Below are 15,454 nucleotides of genomic sequence, written 5' to 3' on the forward strand. Positions count from 1 at the left end.
GATTGATCTTATTGGACCTCTGATTGTAAAGCCGGGCTCAGGAGTACTTGTAGGCTACTCAGTGTATTAAGTTAGCACTGTGAGGTAAAACTACAGCAAACACCAGAGAGCATGTGGGAGAAGAAAAAAAAAGGAGAAACAAAAAGGTGATCCACAGCAATCTTAACATGTTTCTCGGGCTTTTTTTAGTTCTTGTTGACACCGAACAAGACAGGAGTAGAATTGATGGGGAAAGCAGCAATTAGCAAATGAGGTTTACGTTGTGTTGCTGCGCAGTGCGGCGGCTGCCAGGTGCGAGCGGGGTCTGTGGCAGTATATTTATTAGCGGCTGTCAGGGGGGTGACACTTTGATGAATGGTGCTGGGTAATCAGGAGCTCCGTCTGACAGCCTGCACTCACAGCCTTCTACCTGCCAAACTACGCAATCAGGCGTTTTTTTAACCTTTACAAAAAAAAAAAAGGCTTCGGAAAACATGTTTTCCTCCTGGAAATAGGGAAGGGAGGGAGGGAGGGGAAAAAAAAGCACATATAATTTGATGAGGAGAAAGAAAAAAAATTGCCAAGCTTTGTAGTTTTTTAATTGCCAGGAAAGCTTGGTTGCTTTAATTGGAGTGGTTTGGGGTTTGCGCGATGATGTTTAAAGTGGTAATGGTCCTTTATTTTCTATCTATCAGTTGTGCATTTTGTGGTCAAAAGTTTTTTTAACCGTTTTTCGATGATCTGTTCCGATCTGACATTGCGTTTTCTTTGGGTGTTTCTTATGTGTGACAACTTCAGCTCCTACAGAATGTCTCTTCGCAGGATACCTTACTGGACCTTCCAGGATTTTCCCTTGCCCATCTCTGACACTGTATACATGCGGCTGTGTGTGTGCTAATGACAAACCTCCCTTCAGAACCTGAAGCGTACTGTATGCCAATTAAACATTTGTATTAATTTAAAGATCTAGCAAGAAATGTTAGCCTTGTCAAAAGTACAGCTTTTTAGCCAATTAGAAACCAGAAGAACATGTACAGTATATGTCATTCATATTATTTAGATATTAGATACTGACAGCGCTGGCTGAATGATTTCTGAGCTGTGTGCAAGAGTACTGTAAAGCAATGAATTGCTTTTAAAAGAGTAAAATGAAAGACAACTTAATAGGGAAATTACATTTAAATGCTGAGAGAAACTGTATTATGATGTAGGAAAAAAAATGAAGCCACAGTGAGTGTCTATACAGTAGGTACTGCATTTTTAAGTTTCGCCTCATTTACAGTGCAGCTTATGCTACCTTAATTTTGAGAGTTTCATACATTATGCATTATGACATTCATTATGTTTTGCTCTTAGTTCACTGACGTTTAGTGATTAATTTTACAATCGCATATGCAAGTGAATTCTACCTCTGCTGCCTCTTTAATTGGCAACTACAGACCTACAGGTCCCAGAATGCAACACACCTGAAACTAATGGAATTCAGTTTGGTGTTTCTAGAACCCTATTCGACCTCAACACACAATAGAATGCCTGAAATCTTTTTGTTTGCACCCAGACTGTGAAGTACAAAACTAATAGAGGCATTATCCTGAATGTAACAGGCCACAAAAGTTGCCCTTTGAACCAAGCCAGTGGAGAAAATCACTTTGTCATTGATTGCAATGAATTGGAGCTCTGCTCTGGGACAACATTTTTGCAAGGTGAGATATTCTACTGAAAATGTTTTGTTTTATTGGTGGGCTTTGTAATAGACATGTAGAGAGAAAAAAAGTCTGTTACTCTGTGACAGCTGTGAATAAAATGTAATTTGTGCAAAGCAGATGATAGGATCTTTTGAACAAACATTTGTCTGACTTTTGGCTTTGTTTACAAGTTAATTAGCCTCACTGATATTGGTGGTTTGTGATCACTTGTGTCTGTGTGATATGAAAGCTTTCCTTTTGGAGAAGATTTGCAGTAATATTTTTCTTACAGACAAGCGTGGAGATTTGTGAAAGTGGAACAACTTCATAAAACCTAATTGGATTTCACATTTAATTCATACTGAAATACATAGTTTTCCCACAGTAATTGTGATTGTGTAGTACAGCCCTCTTCAAGGCCTTAGCTTAAGAGCAATGGTGGAGATTTGTTCTGGGTATTTGCTTTAAACCACTTCTTTCTTTACTGTTTCTGTGGATGTCTGTAAGTCTTCTGCACTGGGACTATTACCTTGTAGTATTTACACGCTGTCCTTGACCAGATTATTTGGCATAGAGGATTTGAGCTTCACTGCTAAACTGATGACACTGAGATACTCTGTTGAATATGAAAAGAAATCACACACTGTTGCTGTGGATCCTACACTTCAGAAGTGCCTGTGTGATATTAAGATGACAATGCCACAGAGCTTTATCAGGCTAAACTGTAACTGAACTGAAATTAGGTTCCCAACATCAGCAACATAAACTCGGTGACTTTAGTGCTGTTAACGGATCTGAAATAAAACTCTTGATTCGAAGTAAGGAGCCTCTGTGTTACTTTTGTCCTTGCATTATCATTTGAAGCACAAATTTAAAACATCACACAGTTATCTTTCTTCCATCTGTGTAACTTTTGCTCAAATTAAAACAATGGCTGTATTACGTGAAATAACCTTTATTTCATAATAATTGAAGTATATACTAAGGTAGTAAACAGGCTTCAGTATCTTCAAAATTCTGTTGCTCATGTGTTAACTAAAACTACTCAGCATCATCATATAACTCCCATCCTACATAAATCAGTGGGTTGTTTAAAGATTTCCTGCTCTAGTATGAGACACTGAATGGTGTAATTTCACGTTACTTTAAGGGTTTATTATGAATATGGCCCAGCACTTAATACTGAGATCAGCTGATTCAGGCCTTCTTAGTGTCTGGAAGACCAGCCTTGACAGAATATGCACAATACATCCACAACTCATTCTTTTGTGCTGCATCACATCTGGGAAACACTGTGCCCAAATCCATTATGAGACTGTATGACTGCTTACATGCTTAAAGGCCTGTCTTTTCACAAAAGCTTTTAACATATAATTTAGTTTTGCTCTTGGCTTTATTGGGTCACTGTTTTCTTTTGTTATGTGTATAATACGTGTGCTATTGTAATGCTTTGAGCTTTGTGAAAAATGCTTATAAATAAAATTGCAATATTATTATAAAATGTAGAGCACTGCTTTCAAATGCTACACTCAGGTATATTTATTTTGTAGCAAAATGTATTCAATATTCAAATTAAGGGCTCCTCATTGGGAAGTCTCATGCTGCAGCCCATCCCCTGAGTATTTGTACTAAAGCTGTCTGATGGCCACAACAGTCTTTCTTCTCCTACAAGGATGGACTGATGGGGCAGCTCACCACCTCTTTTGCATCTGTGCTGATCTGACTAGAATCTTGCTTTTGAATCCCACTAGGCATACAGCAGAAATATTCCTGTGGAGAGCTGCCTCACCTGTCTCCAAGGTTAAAGGACTCTTGTCTTTCCTTTTCTTCTTTCTTTCTGTAAACCTTTCCTGCAGCTGTTGCTTGCTTCTACATTTATGACTGGATAGTTCGGAGGAGTTTCTCAGATCTGTGACTCAGGTTTCAGCAGGGCTGACAATGGCCAGATCTTTGACTTTACAGGCTCTCTGGAGATCATTTATTTAACTGGGATCTGGGACACTGGAGTTGTCCTGAAAAAGAGACTTTGGACTCTCTTGCTTAAGGCTGGTTAGCACTTGGACTGCTCACTGCTGTGGCTGCTGAGTGCCATTTTTCCTGCATGCATTAAATAAATAAGGTGATTACCTGTTCTGCACAGACTAACTGCATACAAAAATAAGTAAAGGAAGGGAATGTAGGATTGTCTTTGTACTCACAGCTCTTCTGTCAACTCCCTGTTATCTACACAGCAACCTTAGATAAGTTACTTTCACCCACACAGACACACATTCTTTTTTCTGTGGTCTCTCTGATGCTAGGAGTGCCCTTCTTCCTGGTTGCCCTCAGATGGGGTGGTCCCTTTGGATTAGTGAACATAGCCTTTGGCTAAACCTCTGCACTCATCTAATTAAACAAAGCACCTCTGTAGGAGTATCCCCTTGGCAGGCAATTGTTTATTGTGCACTTTTAGCTACACCTGACATAGTGGCTATAGCCTAAGATCTGACCGCATATGTGACATACAGTATATGATGTCTCAGTTGCCCAGATCCCATGTGAGCATTACACTGCAGACCAGGTGTCCCATGTGTTATTTCAGAAAGTGCGAGTGCTGTGGTGAGCGAATGCACAACTTTTTCACTTGGGACTGTGAACACATCCACTGCATTGCCGCACTTTAGTGAGCTGAGAATTTTAACAGCCTCACTCCACTCCATCCTTCCTGCTCTTTTTCAATCTGCACTGCTGGTACAGATTGAACAGTTTGTACAGGGACAGTAAGTAGGCAGACCTCACTGGCATGCTTTTTCTCAAATAAAAGAATAAACTTCACAGCCGCTCCTAAGTGATTTTCAGGACCTGATCTGTGGTCCTTGCTCAGTTTTCCATCTGAACTGGGAGACAGGTGTTGTGCTGTAACTAAGAACTAAGACAGAGTAGGAAGAGATATTATGGGGTTTTGCTTTGTTGCTACTTTGTGTATTTATATCTGCTGCTTGAATTGTCATGTCTGCTACAAACATTTGTAACTGATCAAACCCCAGAGCACTTTCAGCTACAATGAAGCTGAGGCAAAAAGCTGCTATACAGCATTATTTTTGCTCTCCAGAGTTGAAGGTGCAGAATTCATGTGAGATTGACGAATGTCCTGATTTCCTGTTCTTGTTATTTAACCACTTAAGTGACACTACCTCCAGCCATAAACGGCTAACCACAAGGTCCCATCATCTCACGTAACTCATCTCTCACCCCTTTAGCCTCACTGCCGCTTTGGTAACTATTACATCTGACTACAGGCAGTTCACAGAATACCAGTCCCTTAGCTCTAAAAATAATAACAACAAAAACAAAATATCAGTCAAAAATATTGATCTTTTAACTTGAATCTTCAGACCTGCTTGCCTCTTTACGCTGGGAAATTCTTGTCAGTAGGTGCCTCCTGGCACACAGCTCCTAGTGCTGAGACCCCACAGCAATGGTTAAGTTTTTGCATTCTTGCAGAGCAGTGCTAATTACTTCTTGGCTGCCACATAAATCTAGCCTCAGACTACTTTTTCTGTCTCTGTCTTTTTTTTTCCATATAGAGCACGACCAGATTTTTTCTGTTTCCAAACTGGCATTGTTCGGGAGTAATTGGTGGGCAGTCGCAGCTGCGGGATCCCTCGTGGTCCTTCCCCGGATGTTTATTAATGATCTCTGGGCCGCTGCTGTGCAGACAATAGGGGCAGGAAGACAATGGGGGCACAGCTGCTCTCTCACCCAGCACGCACACCCCTGGCTGGCTTTCATTAGAGCCCGGCTTCAGGGGCAGGACCGGCGTGATATGTCCTGAGGGCATTGTGGCTGTTTCAAGCTCTGCTCCCTGGATCCACATCAACGTATTGCCAGCATGCCTGGGACTGGTCAGGTTAGGTGTGGAAGGCAGGGCTAGAACTGCTGACCTGGCAGTTTTGATGCCTTTCCTACACCTTATTGATCCAATTGTTCTGCTTCTGAGCAAAACCTCATGCAAACTAATTTTGGCTTGCTTGGTAATAAATGCCTGTCATCTCCTTCTCCAGTGGTGATCCAAATGTTTGCTTTCTGGTTATGTTTTAGTATTCTGCAGACCTTTTTGCGATCAAATTATTCTGCAGACATTTTCAAAGCCGGCCTTAAGAGGTATGGCTGAAGACTCTTATGAAGCAAAAGGAATCAATTAAGCAATAAGGAGTGAGCTCAGAGGTGTTTGGGTTTCCGATAAGCCAATCTGTTGTTTAGAATGCAGTTATGGTTCAGTAAGACTTTGTCATGAAGTGGAAATCCAGTAACAGCCAAGGCAGCGCATCAAGCAAAGGAAGTGGCAAAGGTGCCAATCGACTCATCAATTTACACCTCCTGGGAGAGAGTGAGGCTGCAACTTCAGATTAACACCAGGCTGAGATTCTGTGGGAAAGCGTGAGAGAGATGCACTCCACTATTTGGTGACAACCCCGTTGGGATATTGAGAAAAAAAAAACATTGCACTTTTCTTTTAATCATGTCATCACATAGAAGTCCCTCGCCCCACCACTGTTTTCAAACTTATTTCGCTACCGTCACATCTGCCAAAATCCCAGATGAAGCCTGTCTGTAAAATGTCTCACAGACTGCAACTACCCGGGGATCACACTGTAGGAGAAACTGCTTGCTGAGAAGCAGCACTGCAGGATACATATTCAGTTGAGAAATCCGTTGTCTTGACCAGTTCTGTGCACTTCTATGATGACTTCCATCATTTGAATCATCCGTGGACAGTGATTATCAGACAACAGTTTCGCCTTGTGGTCTCATATTTGGCTTCCCTGTCAGCTTCACACATCACCTCCGTTGATTCGGAACAAACTGATGGACAGGTAACCCCTTGCAACACAGCCAAAGGGGCTATGTCTGAAAAATACAGCATTAGGAAAACCGATAACAAATGAAGCCATTCATAAGCTGCACGTGCAGACAGATAATGTTGGCCTACGAATCCTGGGTCTGTTCCTTGGTTCTCTAGTGGGAAATGGGTTATATACCTGGGAAAGTGTAGTCAACCGCACTCTAATAACTCCGTCTGTAAGATTCTCATTTGCAGGTATGTACATGTGATTTAACTCCAGAGGACTCTCTCAAAAGGTTATTAAAAAGATTTTAACAACACCTCCATTCATCACTGACACACACTCACTCATCAGTCCCCGATGTCCCCCAGGGCCTTGTGTCCAAGGAGTGTGGGTGTGCCGGTGTGCCTGTGACTGTTGGAAGATTAATACCTGGTTTGCCTCACAAGTTCCACGAAGGAAGCTGAGGGAACGCTCATTAAGTGTCTGATAAGGCTGTCTTTCAAGCACCGCCACCCAAACGCATGCAGTGCTGCTCCTCTGTGAGAGGAGTTTCCATCCCGTCCTCCAGTCATCACCTTGCTTTCCGACAGGCTCTTATGCACAAGGCGCCTTTGACCCTTGTTTTAACAGAAAATAATAAAAAAACAAATTCCGAAAGAATGAATTTCCATAATCAGATGATACCTACAATGATCAATGCCTTTTCGTGTCCAGGCGCTCATTTTAAGAGCCATTGTGCATCTCAGTTTTTCACCAATGTTACACCTGTGCGCTTTCTTTAAGTTCAGGTAAACCTAATCATTGTACTGCTTTGTGCTTTAGTCGGATGACGTTCTGTAGTGGAACCAATAGAAATCTCACCTGAAGAAGGCTCCGCAGCCGAAACGTTGTGTTTCTCTCCTTCTCTTTTCAGCTTGGAATAAAACCTTAACTTGTTCAAGTCTAATGGTCCACTTAAACACTTTTTCCTTGCTACCTTTTTGAAGTCTCTCCGTCATCTAGGCTGGTAGATTTCTACTGGCAAGAACATGGAGCAGTAGCCCTCAATGATTCCAGAGAGTGCTTGATAAAAGTTTTAATTACTGAGCGATTGATTTCCTTTGATGTATCAGAGACACATAGTGATCTGTCAGTGTGCTTTCTTCGTGTCTGCTTCTGGGTAACCCTCCTGTCTAGACTGAATGTTTGGGACACTGATCAAATAATGGGTCAAGCACTTCCAGAAACCACACAACAGTAGAACAAAGCTGTGAGTGTTATTGGGTATACAGTAAAGTACATGCCTTACATTTTGACATACAGTATGTTCAAGGCCAGTACAATAGGAGTCACCTTTCTTGATGCCACAGTATAGTTTTCCCCAGAAAGCTGAGATGAACAATAGCAGGGTATTAGGATAGATGACTAGATAGAAAATGTCATGCATTAAGATCAGCAAATTGACCTGTGCTTCATTGTGCCACTGTCTCAGTAATATCTGTGCCATGGCCCTAGAGTGTAGGTCTTGTGTAACAGCATGATCATTGACTAGAGCTGTGTAGAGGAGATTGCAGCACTGTCTCTGGAGTAGTGCAGCTGTATAAGAAATGGAGACCGCAACACTCCAGTTGTGAGGCTGTCTCTTCCCTTTGCTAGAAACACTGTCATGCTAGCTTGGCCTCTCGCTGCCTGACAGCTGCTGGGTTTTTTTTAACACACGTCCTCATTTTTAAACTATCTATCATGCTCGCGCCAGTGGGGCCTTTAAACTGTGCAATTGGCACTTTCTCAGCTGCTGAGCTGGAAAAGGCTGGATTGCAAGAGATAAAATCTGGATCTGGGCTCGTTTGAGTGAGTTGCGAAGACTCTGCTGTTTTTACATGTTGGGCATTCTTTACAGCAGCCAGGTCAGGCAGTTTCCAATTTCTGTGGCTTTCTGGTATCCTGCAGTGCACCTCTAGGCTGAGAAAGGTCTTCAGATCTCGACCTTAGGAAACAATGTGGTGTGGACCACACGCTGTAAATATGAAATCATTACATCTGACTTGAGTCATTTTTGTGGATTCAAAAGTGTGCAAATTTGTAAATGAGTAATTTGAGAAGCCAGATTCTGACATCTTAAAATGTTGTTTTCTTGATCCTCTTAGGATAAAGCTGTTAATAAAGTGTTTTAGGTTGTGCAATTCTTAACAGTTACAGTATAATTACACATCTGTAAAAATAGTATAAGATACACAGTAGTGTAAGCTAAAACTGGCAGTTTAGGGAGTTAAGCGGTTTTAGAGCAGGTTGAAGTGCTGCAATTTTCAATAGTAATAATCCCAATAATTTTTGGTAATGATCGTTTTTTCACCTGTTTCTTTTTTTATTCCAAAATCAAATGTAATTAGGCCTAGACAACATGCTGCTGCTGTGGGGTTCAAGACTAAATATCTATTATTCAAGGCAGATTCTCATTCAGGTGTTGAATGTGTCAGACGTCCAGTCAGACAACCCCTTTGCTGTCCTTATCTATGATTTGGGTGACATTTTTTCTTGAATTTCAAAGTACTAGCATCCCGAGGAGATCATCCACCCACAATACTGAACACATACAACAGGTGTTCTGAGTTTCCAGAACCAGCAATTGAGTTGACTAAACATACAATGACTGGTTGTATTATACAGCAGGAGATTACTCAGAAGGCAATTTAATGCATTTGAGAGGTTTGCTTTCTTTTAGATTACTGATCAACATAGCTTTTGAAACCTTAGTGCTGGAGAGTCTTCAACACGACACTGGAAATGGGGGATTAAAACAACAGCAAAAAACAAACAAAATACAATATTTTGCTGTCAACGACTTCTAGCCTCAGCTAATTCTTGCTTGGGATCACTGTCAAGGGTGTGATTTCTCAGACACCAATGTGAGACGCCACCTCGACGCTCAATCTGTGCTGCCTGCGCTTATGAGCACAGAGATCTGCAAACCGTATTGAAAATACAACAGTCTGTCTTCCATGTTCAAGCCTTTTTCAACAGACAGTTTTCACACTGACTTCTTAATGTACTCATTTATTATTTCAAACTTAAAAAAGACCAGCAAGAAGTGTAAGAGCCCTTCTGTCTCTGCAGATAACAATACGTTTCTCAAATGTAGCCTTTCTCTCTGTCTTAGTGCTTCAAGCGGCTGAATTGGGCTGTAGACAAGTTGAGGTCAGCCTTGACTGAAGAGAACCATCAGGGAAAATTCCAAATTGATCAATGAAAAGTGCAAATTTGATCAACTTTTTTAAATATTGCACCTCATTTCACAAAAAATATTGCTCTGATCCTTTATAATTAATACATATTTATGAGGCATTTCACTGTCTAGCATTGCTATGCTCTGCTACAGTATGTTTTTTCAGAAAAGGTTGGATCAGTAGCATATTTGTGCTGCTTATTTAATTTGCAATAAATACTTTACGAAGAGGCTGTAAAATTAAGTAATACTTGCTAATTCACACTGCAGTGTTAATATCTGTGTCTTTGGTGTGCTCAGGCACTGCTTCATTTATTAATATATATGCAAGATATATATTTTAAAGTTATAATTTGTAAGAATTGTACGTAAAAAAATTGAATTGACTTGAATCTTTCCACCGTATCCTTACTGATTTGCTGCAAATGGTTCTATAGATTCCTAGCCTGCTGTAATTTGCCAAGTGTGAAGCGGAAAGTGTAATTATTTGAGAACAGCAGAGGGCACTCTAACCCCAGCTGTTCAGGGCTCACTTGTTTGTGTGTTTAGTTAATTTGAAGGCGCAGTTCTGTTGTCTGTACTCTAATTAAACTCCCAGCTTTCAGCTCTGTCCTGGTTAAATTTTCATGAGGAATTGATCACTCCTGCTAACTAGATATTTCGGTGTGAGAGCAGTCCCTTTCTGTCCAGAGGTGTAGCCCCTCTTGTGAGGGAATGTGTGAAGTTTGTGGATATCGCCAGGTGATCCAGATAGGGTTGAGGTCAAGTGATGGGACCCACACATTAGAATAAACCCCTGAAATTATCCTAACAGTTGAGACTCACAGTCTAGCCAGTCTGCCCCCAAAATCCAGAAAGCTCTATATATGAGTGTGAAGCTGGTTGCCTAATAATTACTTGAGGGTCTGTACACTTGGATGTCCACAACTGTAAATACATTGCTTTTAAAATTATCAAGAGAATTGAACTAGAAAAACTCAAATCTACTTCTCATTAGGTTGTCCTGTTGAAACTACAATAACTCCCTCATAAACTATAAAATAATAAATATGTGCTTAAAAAGATAGTTTCATGGTAATGTTTTATACAACATCACAAAAATTATATTAAAGGTATATTCCATATGTAAAACTATAATTCTATAATACTTTATTGTAACATGTTTTTCCCAACTATTCAATTTTCCATCACTTTGAAAATAGTTGAACTACTTGAGACTTAGGTATGAATTTAACTAAGGCTAATGTTTTGCAGTCCTGATGGCCAGCTAAGCATTATGAGTGAGGTGGCTTATACAGTCAGACTGATCTCTTTAAAACAGGGAACTTTGATCTCCTGGGTTTGTGTTAAAAAAGACGGGAGGGGGAAGGTTTTCTCTGACACACGCCTCATAGTTTCAGATTGGGTAAATTATCCTCATAGCATCAGAATGGACTCCTCCTTAGGAAATAGTCGTCTATAGTGGTCTTCTACTGCCAAAACAGTTTGGCTAGAGCCTTTTTTCCCCTTGGAATCTGGGGGCTCTCTTCTCTTTCACTGTTGGGATTTAATGAAGTGTTGTGAAATAACCTCCATCAGCATAGATGCTGAACAATAGAAAGTGATATAAGTGCAGTCACTTCCACTAACGGTGAAATGAGGTTAATAACTGCTTTTACATTGGTACTCGTCGCTAGAAAGCAATCGCGTGGCAGCAGTCAAATTACTTTATTTGCTGTAATGATAATAATTATAATAATAATAAGCTTATTTCACTCATGATGTATCCACTTTCACATGCCAGAATTAAGGTTTGACCGCTTACTGACTCACTATGGTGCAGGAGGTCTAAAAACATCTGAAGTAAAACGGGGACTGTATGGTTTCAATCTCAACCTAATTTAAAATAATGTGCCCTTGAAAATGTGCACATAAATTAAAAACTCCAATAAAGCCATATTACAGGATTTAATTGTTGCAATTTATTATGGAGAATACGCACTTATTGACTAACCAACATTTGGGATCCCACCACAATCCTTTATCATGAATGTAATGAACTAGACCAGCTGTGCTGTGAGCCTGTGTTCTTTAACATGATTAGGATGAGGAAAGTCACATCATGGAGTTGAATCCAGTAAGAAGATTGTAATTTTTCCCAGCTGAGCTTGTGGGTGTCTGACACTGCCACTCCAAGATGTTGCTACTAACACTTGGGTATTTAGGGCCCAGAGTTAGGTGACTTGTGGCTTTTTCCATGCAGACTGTTTCGTTGTAAAGATGTCTTTTTCAAAAATTCGCATTTGTCAGTTTTCACGGTGACCATAGTCTCTCCCACTGCTCTTTATTACTGCTGCTCCGTAATTTGTTTATTGTTTTGTTTCATTGAAGTCATGTAATGAACGTTGGGCTGGTCTTTGCTGGTCTACATCCCAGACGAAAGCCTCGTTATTGTCCCAGAGCCCTCAGTATGCTACAACACTAATTATTTCTCTAGGAAAACAGAAGCATGGCCACCAGCGAGGCCACAAAGAAAGCTGGCTTGAAACCTAGATTTGCGATACCAATAGAAGAGGTTGCCATGGCAGTAGTTCAGTCCCACAATTAAGCAATTTAGACTAGCATTTATTGCGTCTGGGCATTAGAAGTGAGAAATTTCAAGTTACAATGAAATATTTTAAATTTGAAGGCCTAATAGGTTGGATGAAGAATCATGGGCTTCACTCTGACAGTTATTCACTGTTACGTCTCAGTTTTTAAGACCAATACTGCAATCTAGCTATGTAGTATTTATGACTCATGAGACTTCAGAGACATAAATTCTGTGGGAACAGTGCTCCTGACATAATCCAGTGCAGTTCTTGGTCACTACCTGCTTCCTAATTATTTGCTGTAATTGGTAATAATTTGAGGAGCTAGTTATCCTATAGCTGGATGGATGTTCCTAAAATCACGTTTTTTTCAGTGCTGTTTCCACCAATCTCCATAAATATTAAATGACATTGGTGCCATAAGAATTAGTGGACCTAGATTCGTTTTTTAAAAAAATGACAAATTTCCTAAAAAACAGAAATGACAGCGCACCACCAGCACCAAACGGGGATTTTTTGTCAAGGAAATTGTCATTCGATTTTCATAAATCTTGGGAACATCCGTTAGCTGTGAGCCGTTATCATTGTAAGTCAGTGAAAAATTGAGTCCAGTATTTCTTGTTATACCTTATTCAAGCCTCTGGATGATGAGAGAAAATGAAAACCCAGCCCAAACGGATAGATATCTCAAGAAAAAGGCAAGACAAACACGCAACCTTTTATTTTCCTCCAGAACGGCTGTAAACAACTCACTCGTTCTATATTTTTTGAAAATTTATTATTATTCACAGTCTGAAGATAATTCATTACAGCATCACCACCACCCCCCCCTCCTGTACCCCCCCCTCTATTTTTATTTTTCACACGGCCGTCCCACCCCCACACCCCCTTCCGACCATCAATATTTCATAAACTTACAGTGACAAATTTATTTTAATGTGCTTTCCGCGCCGATGTGGAGATTGATTGGCCGATCAAGAGTATGGCACGCTTGTGAGAGGAGTAGTACCGGAGAGCTTTACCGCATACATTAGTCAAAGAGAGACTGCTCTGGGTGGGGGAGGGGTCTGTACTCCATGGATCCAGGGAGTAAATTTATCATAGTTATGGCTTTCTCAGGCATCCATTTTCCTGTGGCCGTTGACAGGTACTATCTGCATGGCCCCACTATTGATTGACTGCCTGGTCTCATTTCAAATGGGCCTGGTTAGTCCCTTCAACACTGTGCTGTGATCAAATTAAGGTGTACTGATGTAATTTTTTGTTAAAAGCCTTGGGATGACTTTTTCGGAAATTTAACCAATTGGGATTGTTCAGACCCCTCTGCCTTAGAAGCTCGGGCCCAACCCACCTAGGGATTCAAGATTCACAGGTGTAGGAGGTGTCAACGGTTTGGAGGGAAACTGAGCTCTACTATCAAGGGGTGGGTGGTTTTAGTCTTTGTCAATTACTCACCGTGGGCTCACAAATTGGCGCGCAGCGAAACACGATCGGATAAATGATTTTCATTCGGGACCTTCCACGATTATCAAGGTTTTTCGTATCGACCTAATCTAACACTTGAAACGGCTGGTGACTCACCCCTTCTCCGATACCTCAAAAATATTTTGTAATCTTGGCAATAAGAGATGATGAAATATCATACCTCACTGCAAACCATCATTACAATTAGTCACCACTATGTAGCACAACAACAAAGGCTGTCATCACTGATTGTTGCCTATTTTTCTGCTTATAAAACACATACCAGGATTACTCCCATTGTGTGAACGCACCACTTGGATTGTTCTATGAGTTTTTAGGATAAGGCAGAAGTTTGTTATAAGATCTGATTCATGCTATTATTGATATTTCATGTTTTGCATTATCTCTTCCAAGTCTGCTAAGGTCTGCGTTTTCGCCTTCTGTTCCAAATATAGTCAGGGAAGTTATCAGAGATTATGGACTACTTTTTTACTCAACTTCTGTGCTGCCTTCAATGTCATTAAAAAAAACCCACACAAGTCCTTATCAGACAATGTAGTTGAGAGGTCTTGGAGCTATCTTAGTAACTAACAACAGGAAATTGCTTCTGTGTGGGGAACTCAAACTTTAAAAAATAAGATTGGTGTTTTTCTGAAGTTATCCAGCTAATGCACCTAATTTCTTTCACATTGTTCGTTGGAGATCTTCCTTGTGGTTGCCTTTTGTCTCAAGTAATACTTAAGAACCCAAAAAAGAATAAATATATAAATTCCAGAAAAGCTTTAATGAGTTCAATTTGGTTATTAATTACTTCATAAGAAATTACTAGGGCAATGAAGCCATTTAACCCTTCACTGCGCATGTCATGTGTAGCTGCAATTAATCCCTGAAGGCTATTTTACCATTTCCTTCTTGAAAGTCCTTTTGTGATTAAACTGTTAATTTATGCATTCAGTGTGCTTAGTTACCTTTAATAGGATTTCAGATAATGAAATTTATTGTATGTAACAACATCAAAATAAATAAAATAACCAGAAAACTGTAGTGTCTTTTAAAGAGGAGAATTACAGGTCTCTCTGTAGCTTTCCTTTCATATTTGTACAGTATTTATACAATATATTTACTGGGATGCATTTTAAGCAGTGATTCCAAACTGGTCAGAACTGGCTTTACATCCATTGACTCAAACATTGTGGAAATAACTGTGTCTGGTCTGTGGCATTGACTAATGTTATCAGGGCAATGGAAATACAGACTATAGTCCATCTCACAAGTTATTGTTCACCAGGAAGGTCTATTGATGACTGTGGCCCAAGGACTCTGTCATATTTAAAAAAAAAAATGTATTCCTTTAAAAAGGCGATCAGACCAGACCAAAATTAAACTGACAACAAGTTCCCATCTCCTCCTTAAATCTTCTTCTGTCAGACAGAGCGAGAAGGAGAGGGGGAGAGTTAAGGATGAACCTATCAATCCATGCTGCCCATTATCTCGTGTGAAATGCATCTCGATACAAGGTGCCTAGTTAGTGTGCTTGTTCAAAATTAATAAAATGCCTGTGCTGGCTGCCAACGTGAGGCTGAGTTATTGATTAAGTTGTGTCAGAAAAATAGAAGTTGGGGCCATTAAAAGTACAAATTATGTGCTGTGTTTAGCAACACCTTTTATGCATGAAATATTGAATGTGCAAATGAAAGCATACCCACAATCCAGGGATGATTCCTT

General features: G+C 40.3%; 1 long non-coding RNA gene across 1 annotated transcript in view; it reads left to right on the top strand.

Annotated features, from left to right (window-relative positions):
• Nucleotides 1-1,305: 1,305 nt before the first annotated feature.
• The window catches only part of LOC148648226 (uncharacterized), a 51,513-nt gene continuing 37,364 nt past the window's right edge, over nucleotides 1,306-15,454 (top strand). Inside the window, exon 1 of the long non-coding RNA XR_015926764.1 lies at nucleotides 1,306-1,682. This is a non-coding gene — a long non-coding RNA (uncharacterized LOC148648226). The remainder of the gene's footprint in view (nucleotides 1,683-15,454) is intronic.

Source organism: Lepisosteus platostomus, chromosome 15 (assembly GCF_059453375.1).
Source record: "Lepisosteus platostomus isolate fLepPlt1 chromosome 15, fLepPlt1.hap1, whole genome shotgun sequence".
Lineage (NCBI taxonomy): Eukaryota > Metazoa > Chordata > Actinopteri > Semionotiformes > Lepisosteidae > Lepisosteus > Lepisosteus platostomus.